Below are 11,210 nucleotides of genomic sequence, written 5' to 3'. Positions count from 1 at the left end.
ATAACACAGACACCAGAATTTTGTTAACGAGGAAAATCGCAGATGCATAAAAACTCCGGGACCTAGTCCAGCTTTGGATACCACACTGCATTAAGCCGCGACATTCAAATGACTCAAATGAAACTAGTTAAAGAGTCGTTCAATTGCTATATTCTCATAGAAGTATACAAGAATACAATTGAAGCAAAATCGGTTTGATTCACTTGAATCGAATCATGAACATTATAGCCACGGTTTGCAAAGATTGCATTCCTTATTATATAAATGTTTAAGTTCATCTACACAACCGATTTTATAACTTTAACCTTCAAGTATGCAAACGGGTACGCATACTTGAAATACCCAGACCAAGACTGGTCTCCGGAAGTACGCAAACTGGTATGCGTACTCCCAATCCCATCAGAAATTCACGGACCTGAACCTATCGCCAGTACGCGAACGGGTACGCATACTTAGGTTCCCGAAATTTACAAACTAACAGGTACGAGTACGCATACTATAGTTCCAGGACATGGATTACATATGTGAAAGAGTACACAACATGTCATATCCAATAATGGTTAAGTGTTCTAAACTCTTTTTTCAATCATTGAAACTTTCTTAGAGGATGACAATAACCGTTTTCACACACTATTAGCATCAAAGCAATTTTCAAGTTATTGAAATAATCAATAATGAAATATTCCAAGTCTACACCAAATGATTGTATCACACAAACCATGTAAGATGTTACTCGAAAATTTTCACATGATCATCTTTTGAATTTCGTCAAGAATATAAGATGAACTTGGTCGAAGCGAAAACTTCGTCAAGAATAAACTATAACTTCGAGAAATATGTCCTAGTCCGAGACATCTATAAATAGGCTAGAAATCAAGACTTATAGTTTTGATCACTAACATTGACAAACATGCTTGAGATAACAATGCATGCGAGTTCGACCGAGCAGTGCTCTAACAATCTCCCCATTTTTCAATTTTAGTGACAAAACTATCAATAGATATGGATTACAAAATAAATAAAAACTTTGTAGCTTCTCATCCAAATGCTTGATTTCCTTGGCATCTTCAACAAGACTCGAAATCTTCGTCACTTCCAAGTACTCCATGATTCTAAACGTGTTGAACTAGTTATTGAAGATCCGTAGTGATAACAATGAGAAAACAAGTGCTCTCAATCATTGTTAAACAATGTCATAGTATTATTATACAACATCAAAGTTCAATTGTATCACAACTTTGACAACAATACTATGGTGATATGTATCACTCCCTCTTACTCAATACTTCATATCAATATGAAAACCACTCCCCCTTACATAATGATCCGTAAACCATATGTGTTTGTAGTATGAAACTACACATTAATTCTCCCCCCTTTTGTCAATATAAATTGGCAAAGGTACGAAAACTAGTGGGATCCTCTTGAAATTTTCATAGAGATACTTCATGACCAAAAAAGAAATACATACCAACTTATTTATATGCAATCATAAAGTCGAAGCTAAATGCATTCATCAAGGAGTTTATAAAGATACAAGATAACCCTTACAATATTCCACAACCACACTCCCCACAAAGATTTGGAAATTAAGTACAAGTTCAAAAAGAAATCTCCCCCGTAAAATGTCATTCCCGAAAGAACAACAAAGGAGACCTTGCTTTTACAAGAAAATAAGGATTTCTTTGGAATAATCAAATCACATGAAATCATGAATTCGTATCCAAAAATCTCAATTGAATCAACCACAAAAATGATCAGTTCAATTGGCCATGCTCGACATAAGAAAACTTACGGAGCAACAAAGTATATACACAAAAATGTGGATCGGAGATAGACTAATACTGCGGAACAAACAAGGATTCATTCTATTTTTCATCACTATTTGCATAGTGAGATATAATAGACTTAATTTTTGTAAACAAAAGTTCATCCTATCTTCCATCATAAATACATAATAGGCTTAACTTTTGTTGTCAAAAGTTCATTCTATCTTTTATCAATACTTTCATATCGACAAATAATAGAGATAACTTTTGAACACGTATGAGAAAGTCAAGGTTCACATACGTAAACAACATATCCCACAACAAATTGCAATATATAAAATCATAAGATTAGGGGTTAATTGGCTTCTGGTAGGGGTGTCAACGGGTCCGGGTCCTCCCGGGTATCATTAGACCCGGACCCGGACCCGTACCCTATTTATAATGGTCGGGTCCGGTTCCTAACGGTTCCGGGCCCGGTTCCTAAACTTGTGGACCCAGAACCGGACCCGTTTAAATACCCGGGTATCCGTCGGTTCCGGGTACCCATTGGGTCTTAATAAAACTATTTAAAAAACCTCAAAAACTTAATATATTTCTCTTTTTGGCTTGGATTTAAATAATTTTTATAAAAATTTATTATTATTTCTTATTAATGTACTAAATAAAGATTAAATGTAAGAGAAAAAATTTAAATGAGTAAAATATCAAAGCTAAAACTAGTAAAAATACTTGTAATTTTGCTAAAAATATGAATAAAAGAATGAATAAACGGGTACCCGATACCCGCGGGTACCCAACGGGTATTACCCGTTTGGACCCGTTTAAATTCGGGTCCAATCGGATAATTACCCGTCGGGTCCTAAGTAGCTAATGGGTCCAACTTTAGGACCCGGAACCGGACCCAAATATATCGGGTCCGGTTTCGGGTCCGGGTAATGGGTACCCATTGACAGCCCTAGCTTCTGGTATTTATATTTTGTCCAAGTTTAGTGTTTGGTCTAACATTTGTCCAACTTAGTGGTTGGTACTTGAAATTGACGTTGACCGTGGTCGATCGTTTTGACCTAAATTTAATTAACTTTTAAAAATAAATAAAACTGAGCTTACGATTATATCCCTGAAGAAGGCTTCAGATCCAACGGCTTTGCTAAAGCCATTAATCCTATGGTCATAATCTAACTCTGTAGTCTTCTTCTTCCATTCCGTCTCCACTTCACCTGCCCATTTCTGAAATATGCACATTCACCATTGATGAAACAAACGGCACAAACACATTACACAATCAAACAAGTAATCATCCATTATATAATCAAACAACTAAACGATATAGACTTGTCAAATAAAAATAAAATAAAACCCATTTCCAAAAATTTCAATCTCAGGTAATTTTTGAGAAAGAGAGTGAAGCAGATTTGTTTCTTTCACATCATCGAGGGTTTAGAACTCTTTTTCCAATTTAACTCAGAGCCACACAACACCCATTTTCTTCACTTCACAAACCTCCAGTTTTATGGCTACAGACTGTGGATGCGAATTTGGTCATTCAAACTTTTACCCGAACAACTTGTGGGTGTTTCATTTAATGATAATTGATGAAAAAGTTTAAGTTGATTCTTTCCAAGCTCCTTCCCTGCATTCTATTTAATTCCAGCAACAACCCAAGTCCTAAATCCGACAAAGATTCTAATGATTCGTCATTCACCAGCACTCACCTTTAATATCAATGGCCGAAAACCATTTCTGCTCTGATTTGACGCTCAAAAAAATGCCAAATAGAAAATAAACTCTTACCCAACTCGCGCTTCTCTGGTTTTCTAAAACGAGCTCTTAATCTCCTTCCATCGACAAAAATCATTTGCTTCATCGGCGTGAACACTAGATTCAAATTAGGGGTTGAGGTAGACATTATCTGATTTAGGAGCTGTTATCTTTGTTTTCTTGCTCTTGCCTCCGGAAATTAGATCAATACCCTATAAAAAAAACACATTTTTGATGAACATAAAACAAATATGAGATTATCAGTCAAAGCAAGACCTAGAAATATGGATAAAATGATTTAAGAGAATTAGGGTTTACTTACCATTTTGAATTAGTTCTTCTTTTCTCTGAGATGGAGAAAACTATAAGGTTTTTTAGGGAGGCGACAAAAAGAAGAAGCAAATGGGGTGAATTGGAGATGGAAGTAGTCCTACATGGTTGTTTCAAGCAACGAAAAAGGAAGAAGCAGAGAGAATGAAATATGATGGTGGAGGCGACGAAAAAGAGATAAGAGAGCTAGTTTGTGGGTGCAAATATCCGATGTAATTCATTAACTACTGAAGGGTAAAAGAGTACATTCATATATATTTTAAATGATAAATTAATTATAACTTGACTTCACATAGTCAACCAAAGTCAACGTGAAGTCCAGATACCAACCCCTAAATTGGACAAATATTAGACCAAACAATAAAGTTGGACAAAATGTAAATACCAAAGACCAATTAACCCGTTGCGAGAATAGAGAAACTGAGAAAGAGGGTTTTTATTTTAAGTTTTACTTTAATCATTTTTCTTTTCTTTGTTAGTGGAATACGTTTAGTTATGAGTAGCTAATCTTTTAACTGATTAGGGATGATTTCAAAGTCCTGAACAATGAAGCATTAACTTCTTTAACCACGTTTATTTCAAGTTTTATTTAATTGTTGATTATCTTTATTGTCTAAGAATTAGGGGGTTATTTAAAGTGATCAATTAAATTAACCAACCAATATTTGTTCTACTAGTTTAGGGTTGTGTGTACGTGTAATTGTCACATCAACTTTTTACACAGTAGTAAATCGCAAGAGATGACAGAGGGATTTTGTTAAGCAATTGTGTGTAAAGATAACAATAGTAAGCAGGCCGAGCCTATGCATCTGATGCTATGATCAACCTGATTCACAGAATGTAAAGCATTCGACTAATTTACACCTTGAGAGCTTATTCTTGGTGGGTTGGTTGGATAGAATCTGGTAGTCGAGCGTTTCCGTATCCAGTGACACTAGGAATCCGGGAGATAGCAGAGCTTATTGCTATTTTACGGTTGGTAATAATATAAGTTCAACAAGAAATAAATTTGTATTTCATTAAGTTTCGGTTCAATGACGGCGAACGATTCCCTGGTCATCTTTCTCCATATTAGTTTAAATCAATCTTTACTATTTTGTTTTACTAGTTACTTTAATTTAAAATCTAAAAACTCCCATTTCGGTTACTTTTAACATCTAGAAAATCCCTGCTTTTCGTGGGAACGAACTCCTTGCCATCATATTACTAGTTAATTATGTGGAAAGAACTAATTAATTAATTGTGTAAACAACGTGCACCATTAACCTATGAGTTGCAAAATCGAGATATGAGATAATGGAAGCATCATACTCGTTCTGAGGGGGTGTATAGTCAGGGAACAACGAATATCGTGATGTCCTGAAGGCGTTAGGCTCTATACTAGTATGAAATATGTTTAGGAGACGCCCAATCGCTAGAAGACTCTATACACTTTCTCTCTACATAATCAGGGAACAACGAATAACGTGACGTCCTGAAGGCGTTAGGCTCTATACTAGCATGCGATATGTCTAGGAGCCTTCCAATCATTTTGATTCTATGTAGAGGTGATGGATGAAATGTGTAAAGCATCAAAATCTCATCTGAGAGGCCTTTTCGAGAAACATATTCATCATAAATCTGAAAGGATATTCGCTTAGTTAGAGATCGTGAGATAGTTCACGGGTCATAAAATACAAATCTTCACAGACATTCCTGAAGCCAGGTTATAAACACGCAATATCATGATTATATGATTTTAGCCTTTGTTGAAAATCCACCATCTACATCAAGTCCCCTGCTTAGTGAGGGACAGTCATGTTCCACAGTAAGCACAGAATGGTGATTTTCCAGTCGACGAGATAAGTAGTCGGAACTTAGTTGCAAAAGGCATTTCCAGAATACCCGATTCGCTCTAACGATATCACGTACAAGCAAATGCCTAAATGAGGGACCTGGAAGTATGATAGAGTATCACCCCGCGAGCACGGAGAGATGAAGCACCGCTGATTCAGACGCTCAGGCGCCCAATTTTGGTCAGTTTGGCATTTACGAACCTGGGCTCAAAAAAGAAATCCTTGTTTGATTAGGTTTTTGGAAATAAAATTGTTATAAAAGGGAAGAGACCCTAAAAATATATCTATTTCTCCTTGAGCTGACCGACCACCTTGCTTCACCTTCCCTCACGACAGGATTTTTTTTTTGTTCGGACGCCGGAGCCAGACTACCGCCGACTGAATTCCGGCCAACTTCGGCACCGGCAAAGTTAAGCGATTTTTTTTTTGCTGTGTGTTATTCATGAACAAAACCATATATGTATATATGCATGCGCAAGTTTTATGAAAATTTGTTTTAGGACCGTCAGTTTAAGAAACGAACAATAATCCCTAATATGAAAGAAATATACTACATATTCTTGAATAAACATGGCCTAATTGCAGTGGAGAAAATTTTGTCTATGAGTTTTCATGAAAACAAAATTTTATTTTGAGTATGAAGATTTTTACAAAATAGAAAAGACCCTTGTTTCATAGACGAATGCTCGTACGAGCGAGAAAGACTATTTTTTTATACATATATACGTGACCTGCTCACGTAATTATTATTTTTTTGAAAATACGTGAGTTATGTAACTCGCATAATTATTTTTTTTTGAAAATCGAATTTCATTTTGAGCAATTGTTGAAAGTAAATAATTATTTGTGAGGAAATAATGTTTCTATGAATTTTGTGATTTAAATCAGTGAATGTTCACACGGTGAAGATTATATAAATCACTCACATGGTGAAAATTATGTGAATTACTCACAGTTTTATGAAAAATCAAGTTATGATTTTAAATGATGAATTTTGCTCGTCTTTGCAGGTTTGAAGGAGTGAGCAAGTTTTTCAAGGTTTTGCGTTATAGTCACTACAACTAGTGAAATTGTAAACATGATAGAGTTGGAGAGTTACCATTTTAACGCATATGGTTGCCAACTTGTTTTGACTCCAGCACTTTCGGTGACAGCTAATGGCGGATCCTGGTGATGACCATGTCTCTGACTCTTCTAGAAAATGCTCCATAAATACTAAACCGAAGATGAAATATTTAGCAGATGTTCATGCGAAGGTTGGTCAACCTTTAGACAAGGCGAGAGAACTGGTACGCGGCATGCCTCTCAATCATCTTGGAGTGGTTCCTGCTAAAATCTGTGACTTCTTGAAATTTGTGAATGCAGAATCAAAATTGATACGTGATGAAATATCTCAGAGAAAAAAAGCTAAAAATGAAAAGCTCGCAATTTATTGGCAGAAACGGCGTCGAGTTCGGCACACAAGGTTAGCAGCAGAAGATGAATTTCGATCCCATGCTGATGGTGTAGCTCCTGATTCAGATGCAGACGAGGTTGAATCTGTCTGGAAACTTCTTGAGCGCAAGATCAAACCATATGAACCTGGTATGAAAGCTGAACGGTTGGCCTAGGATGATCTCGGGGTCGAGTATGAAGAAGATGAATACTTAGATGCGAAGTATGATGATCCTAAAGAACAATTGGAAGAAGTTCCCAGTAAAGATTCTGACAATGACTCTAAGGAAGAACTTGAAAAAGATTCCATGGAGGATGATGATCGTGAAGTCGATGATGAAGCCGATGAATCTGATGACTAGTCTTGCTTGCAATCTTCCTGAGTAGTTGATCATTTTATTTCTTGTAGAAGTAGATTTTATCTTGATCGTTTGAGAAATTTTGTAGATATTGAATTAGGATTTTTGAATGACAATCCTTTCATTATACATATTGCTCATTTCTTTTATGCTTCCGTTTTGAATGGAGTGGACGAACGTCCATATTCATAAAAGATTGATCATAACTCCTTCTTCTATCCGTTTGTTCATATGTTGAAGATGCTAGACCGGGTAGACATTGTTTGAGTTGAAGAAATGTATGATATGCACGAACGGTCGACTTGAATTAGGATGCCGACCCTTGACCTTGTCCAGTCATGGTCATAGGCTATTAGTCCCCGGTATGATTACTTTTCTTTGCGCCATGACCTTTTCTTTTCCGTGTAATTAGTATCACAAAACAAATATTTTTTACCTTGTTTCAGAGTTTTGTTCCATCGACATTCTTCCGACTTGCTCCTGCTGGGCGAGCAAAGCATCAATCGATCACTATGGATGAAGACGAACCTGATGTAAGTATCTCCTTGCATAATCAATTGTGGTACTTATTTGATTTTTTTTTATGGATAAACAAGATGTTAATGATGCCCATTCATCCTTGGAAAATGGTGAGACAAAGAATTTCCAAGACTCGAGACCGAATGAAAGTAATAATGCTCATAATGGTGACTCCAGCAACATTGCTCCTTCGAACGGTTTAAAGACCACTCAAGTAAGTATTCATCCTGTATTTTCTTCATAGAAGTATAAGACTTCTGATTTGTGGATGAATGAATGACAACCACATGAATGAATGCAAAGTCTTGCCGAAATACGTCACCAGAAAATTCAGAATTTCAATGAAAACGCTGTAGAATCTTCATCCAACGTAAGATTTTTGTGGTCCGCCCCTGTTTTCTATGCCCAGGAAATTTCCTATATTTATGATATAAGCTTTTAGTATTTTGAGCACTTTTAGGATTCGAAATCGACGAAACAGTGAACTTCTAGGAGACTTTCGGAAAATTTTCAGCTGTCATGTAGTCCAATGTTTTGGTCACATCTCTTTGCTCATTTATTCAATTGATATGAATTTCGGATATGTTGTAGAGAACATCCATACAAGGAGAATTCCAAATGACTCAACCTTAGATTCCTTACCAATTTCTCCCAGCTCGTCGTATTGTACATGGAAGTATAAAATCACCTCAGACATGCTTGTTGTAAAACGTCCCTTTTTGTGATTATTGCTATTTGCTTGTGTCTTGGATGTATAATGAAGGATATTGATGATTTTGATTCACTTATATCCTGGATTTCACCAATTTCATTTGAATTCCATACATGAATCATCATATTATTTACGAAACGAAGGAGTTGAAGACTATGAAGCTAATTTTGATAAGACGAGCAATGCGAACCAAGATGGTGAAACGATCACCCTTACACCTCAGGGTCGCGAGAATGCTTCTGCTAAAACCATTGAAGCAACGGAAACTCAGGTTGCCATCACTTCAGTGATAGAAGAAACTGTTTCAGGAATAGAAGAAATTGCTCCCGAGACTCGCATGGTAGTGCGTGAATACGCTAATGCAAGGATTTCTTTCGATCCTACATTCAGTGATCCACTCCCATATCATGAGAAAAATTCTGAGTGTGCTTATTTCTTGATAATGCGAGTAGAAGCTATCTTGCGCGTTATAGATGATATAGAATCCAGAGCTAGAAATGTTGTTACTCAAGATGTACTCTTTGATTGGGAGTACAACTTGGAAAATTCCGAGAGACTTGGATTCAATGTGAAGTGGTTCCATCAGAGAGTAAATATTATCAAGGATTCTTGTGAGCAGAATATACCCTTTCCCAACGATAATGTGATGAAGAAAGAGACTGAAGTTGCTAGATTGACCAAAGAGCTGGAGTTGGCGAAAGCGTCTTTGGAAGTATTGAAAATTGAAGAGGAGCATAAATCTTGTTTTGATGATTTCCCTTAGTTTACCTTACATGATTTCTTGAAAGCTGACTTCTGAGAAATGTGAGATTTTATTTGGTTTTGATTTTTTGATTGACTCTGAATGATTGAGGATTATCTTTGGATTTGATAGATATTTTCTTTAAGTAAATGAACTTTGATAATATTGTTGAATTCGAATACTGAATGCAATATGTTTTGGAAGAATTGATCAAAACACAAATAAATTAAGAAATCCTAAATGCTTCAAACTTCAAATGCGTGAGCATCAAAGCATCAAATTCCCTAAGCGGACGTCTTAGGTATGATCGTCTTGGCCCTAGATATCTTTTGTTTGGCTTTTACTTCCTACAACGTGTGAGACATCATGCTCATACAGGCGTCAACGCTTTTCCATAATTCTGCGGTATATGTGGACATTCCTGAATGCGGAACAGGAACACATCCAAGATGTTCCTCGTCATGATTGCATATATTTTATAGAATGAACATTCCAGTGAGATGCTCGATTCATAGAGGTTCCATATTAGACCACTTGGTAAAATATTTTCGAGGTGAGGTTGCCCACTCAGAGCGTCTTGCAATAAATAAGTTGTTAATGGAGTAGAGTCCCCAGACTAGGAGGGCATGTTTGAAAGTAGATAACATGGACGTATGAGGTGGAATGAGACTTGCCTGAGCGTGGAACCTCTTGACGTATGCCAGTGCGTCTTCCCCTGGTTCTTGTTTCAAATCCATCAGAGTTTTGAATTCCGCTAGGTGATATGATGGAGTGTCCGTCATGTCTTCTGAGTCAGACCCTTCCACATCAGAGATGTGCCACCGAAGGCACTTCGTCAGTAATCATCTTTTCATCATGGATCCACGTTCTTCCAAAGACCATGCCATATCCTAGGTCCTCCTTAATTATGTGAAACTTGGTTTCTGCTCAGGTTTAACCAATTTTCATTTTGATAATGATGTAGCCATATGTATCTTTGGGTATTCCTTCGTGATCTCTGACCGAGATAGGAGCATGAGTGGTTTCCTGTCGAGTGATGCATGCCGCTCTGATAGTCTTCAAAGGAATAATATTGACGGTCGTGCCAACATCGGTCAACGCTCTCTTGAATTCGTTTCCATTGATATGGACTGTGGTAAGAAGTCCCAAGTCATACATCTCTTTATTTGTGGATGAGGCTCAGGAAGTACTTCCTAAATGGACAAACATCTTCCTGACATGATGTGATTCAGTGATGTGAATATGTCTTTATTTTGAGCCTTTGACAGATAAATCAATTCGCATATATGCTCGATCAAGGATTGAACTGCTTCTTTGACATGTTGCTCAGAGAAGGTGAAGGTCCTGACTGGGAGGGGATTCTTGTGTACTCCTTCAGTTTCCAGTTCTCCTGAATCAACCTTTCCCTTACAGATGCGCTTCAGGACTCTGCAATCGCTTGTTGGGTGATTGAAAAATCTATGGAAATGGCAGTACCGAGGATTCTCCATTTCTTTCTCAGTTGTCTCTTTCCTAACATATGGAAATTTGATCGCACTGTCTTGAATCCAGACTTCTAATAATTCGATCACCTCTTCAATGGGAAAAAGAAGATCTGGGTCCTCCTCCTCGTCTTGCTGACGCTGAGTCGGTGCTTGTGCATTTTGAGTTTGATTATCCTTCCTTTGTGGAGAAGCCTGGGATACTGGGGAAGCATGCTTGTGTTGTTGTGCCTCGGTTATCTTTTTACTTCCTTTAGCAACAACATTCATG

At 37.0% G+C, this 11,210-nt stretch overlaps 1 long non-coding RNA gene across 1 annotated transcript; it reads right to left on the bottom strand.

Moving 5' to 3' along the window:
* Nucleotides 1-3,051: 3,051 nt before the first annotated feature.
* On the bottom strand, nucleotides 3,052-4,011 carry LOC113323650. Its single transcript, XR_003347749.1, has 2 exons — nucleotides 3,850-4,011; nucleotides 3,052-3,739 (listed from the first exon to the last, which is right to left on the bottom strand). It is a non-coding gene; the product is annotated as an uncharacterized LOC113323650 (long non-coding RNA).
* Nucleotides 4,012-11,210: the final 7,199 nt, after the last annotated feature.

The sequence above is a fragment of the Papaver somniferum genome, chromosome 11 (assembly GCF_003573695.1).
Source record: "Papaver somniferum cultivar HN1 chromosome 11, ASM357369v1, whole genome shotgun sequence".
NCBI classification, from domain to species: Eukaryota; Viridiplantae; Streptophyta; class Magnoliopsida; order Ranunculales; family Papaveraceae; genus Papaver; species Papaver somniferum.
The sequence above is the reverse complement of the archived record's forward strand: the minus strand, read 5'-3'. Positions and strand labels throughout refer to the sequence as shown.